Genomic DNA, 3,170 nt, shown 5'->3' on the forward strand with positions numbered 1-3,170 from the left:
CCCACATCCGGCCAAGCTGGTTGCTTGTCCGTATGGCCCCGTCGTTCCACCGTAGCTGTTGCTCTAACCTCCCAATTTCACGCCCGAGAACGTCCTCTGTTGACCCGTCTGATAGGACTCCCAACCCTTGAATGTTGGCGAGTCGATTCCGCCGCAGCAGAGGCCCAAGCCAGCGAGCTGATGGCACTCCCAAACCCCCAGATGTAACAGGGGCGTGAAAGTACGCAACAGGGGTGTCCGCTGGCAGGCACAGCCAAGATCTCAAGGCCGTGCGGATGGCGATGTCCACTGCGGAGAGAGCACCAAGACGGGTCCTTGACAGAGCCAGGCCATGGTGGATTCCTGGCAAGACCACAGTTCTCAGGGCGTGAAGACGTTGTTGAGGCTTCAGTGGTGCCTTTGACAAGACGCTAAGCTGTCGCTCGACCTCCCGCCTCGGATGGAAGAGGCTACGTCCGCTGGTAGAGAACTCCAGGCCAAGATACCGGAAAGTGCTCTCTACTGCCAATGCTGGAAGGATGGTATATCCAGCCTTGAAGGTCGTGGTGCTGTCGACCTTAACCTTCTTTTCGCGACCAGAGGCCGCGAGAGCAAGGGTAAAGCACTTTCCGGGGTTGACCTGGAGACCAAGGTCCCCAAGAACTGATATAGATGTATCAATCAAGTCCTGGAGACCTCCCTTAGTCTCAGCGAACAGCAGGAGGTCGTCGGCGAAGGCGGCAGCATTCAAGTGTCGTCCCATTACACAGGCACCCACATGATCTGGGAGGCGAGCAAGCATAAGGTCCAGCGAAAGGTTAAACAGGATAGGGGAAAGAGGATCACCCTGCCGAACGCCCCTTGAAGGCCGCACTGGGCCCAGCGACTTTCCCGAACCAGAGATCACCGTTGCTCCATCCTCATAGCATCCCAGTATGTATCCAATGAACTCGTCTGGCAGACCATGAGCCCTCAGGGCAGGCCTCAGGGCAGCATGGTCCAGAGAGTCGAATGCCTTGGACACATCCAGGGACGCGACATAGAGGGAGTTACAGTTCACCCTGGCTTGAGTCATCGCCAGGTCCAACAAGAATGAATTGTGCAGCATCCCATCCTGAGGAAGGAAGGCCCGCTGACGCCCGTCCAGCACACAGGTCCGCAACAGCCGACCCGCCAGGATCTTGTGGAAGACCCTGGCGAGGACTGAGCAAACCGTGATCGGGCGGAAGTCAGAGGGGGATGCTGGGGCGGCCTTCTTGGGCAGCAGGGAGGTACGGGCCTGGAGGAGTCGGGACGGGAGACGACGGGTCAGAAGGAAAATGTTTAACACTTTCAGGAGGACCTCACGGGGAAGACGACGGAGCTGGGCAGGTGTTAGTCCATCAGGGCCCGCAGCCGAGCGACGAGGTGGGAGAGCTGCAGCAATGTCCTCCAACGTGATGGGCGCCCACAGCTCTTGAAATGGCAACTCAACACGCGACGGTAACAACTGACAATCTAGACGGTCAACCCGGCCAGATGGACGCCGGGTGAAGAGATCTTTCCAAAACTCCACCAAACCGGGGATAGAAAGTGGTTGGTGAAGCAGAGTGCCGTCTAGAATGCCGTTAATGCACCGCCCCGCGTTTTTGGAGAACACACGCTGGCAGACAGAGTACTCCCACCTGCGCCGAGCACGTTTCCGCTCAGGTGGCTGGGACATCTGCTTGGAGGCGACAGGATTGTGGGATGCCTCCTTGCTACCCATGGCATCAAGTGCAGATGGCAGCATGCCCATGATGACATTCCTGGATGCAGTGTGTCCCAGCGCCAAGATGTCGTCAACTGAGCGGTACTTCGAACTCGACGGTGGTAAGGCTGCTAGGGCCGACCAGATAGCCTGGTCGACAGGATCCTCTGACGACGGTGGACTCAGGGAAGACGTGGAAGTCCCAGCAGGCGGTGCAGCAGCATCAGAGGAGCTAGGTCGCTCTGCAGAGGCAGAGAGGGCAGCAACGAACTGGGCAACCTGGTTCCTGTAAGCTCCCGCACGACGCTGGCACTTGATGGATTCAAGTGAGCGGTGCGGGAATGTCTTCACTAATTCCTGATTCAGGAACCGGGTGCCCTCGAGTGCTAGCACTGCCTCTGCATGGGCCAGGCGTAGTAGTTCCTCACTAGACCACCTGGCCTTTGTCCTCTGGATGTTGATCTCTGCATTCGCTGCACCAGGATGAGCCCTGCGGCGGTGCACACCAAGACCAGACTTGGTGCCGAAGCTCCGAGGGCACTCGGGGCACTGGAAAGGAGGCAAGACGACTCGATCCGGACCGGTGGTGTCAGATGGTGGCCCAACAACAACTGGCGCGGCACCTCCAGTGGGAGGACCGCAACCTGATCTATTGCGTGTGTTGGGGCCAGCTGAAACAAAGGGGCAGGGGGGGAGGCAACCCCCAAGCCCCGAAAGGTTCACCCTGCTCTGTCAGTCAGAGAGCTCTAGGAAGACACACTGTGCCTCCCCTCGGCTCCCTTCACGACTCCCGCCACGTGAAGGCCAGAGCTAGGAACCATCATCCACTCGACACCCAAGGATGCTAAGGAGTGGACCGAGAGGATCCGTATATGACGCTTGCTTGAATTTCTTCACGTTGACATTCAGAGCACTGGGCAGAAATCACATTGCGTCAACACCCGCTAGGGCCATCGCAATGCTTTGTTTTAATTAGACAGTCGGATTCCCCCAGTCCGTGCCAGTTCTGAGTTGATCGGTGAATGGCGGCCGAAGAGAATCCGCGCACCCGCGCGCCCCCGGAGGAGCACGCTAAGGCGGACGCGGCCTCGCAGCAAGGAAGATCCGTGGGAGGCCAAGGCACGGGACCGAGCTCGGATCCTGCACGCAGGTTGAAGCACCGGGGCGCGAACGCCGCACAGGCGCGCGCATCCTGCACCGCCGGCCAGCACGAGGCCGACCAACGGCGAGAGCAGACCACACCCACGCTAAACGCCCGCACTTACCGGCACCCCTACGGCACTCACCTCGCCCAGGCCCGGCACGTTAGCGCTGACCCACTTCCCGACCAAGCCCGACACGCCCCGATCCTCAGAGCCAATCCTTATCCCGAAGTTACGGATCCCATTTGCCGACTTCCCTTACCTACATTATTCTATCGACTAGAGGCTCTTCACCTTGGAGACCTGCTGCGGATATGTTT

The sequence above is a fragment of the Schistocerca nitens genome, chromosome 7 (assembly GCF_023898315.1).
Source record: "Schistocerca nitens isolate TAMUIC-IGC-003100 chromosome 7, iqSchNite1.1, whole genome shotgun sequence".
Lineage (NCBI taxonomy): Eukaryota > Metazoa > Arthropoda > Insecta > Orthoptera > Acrididae > Schistocerca > Schistocerca nitens.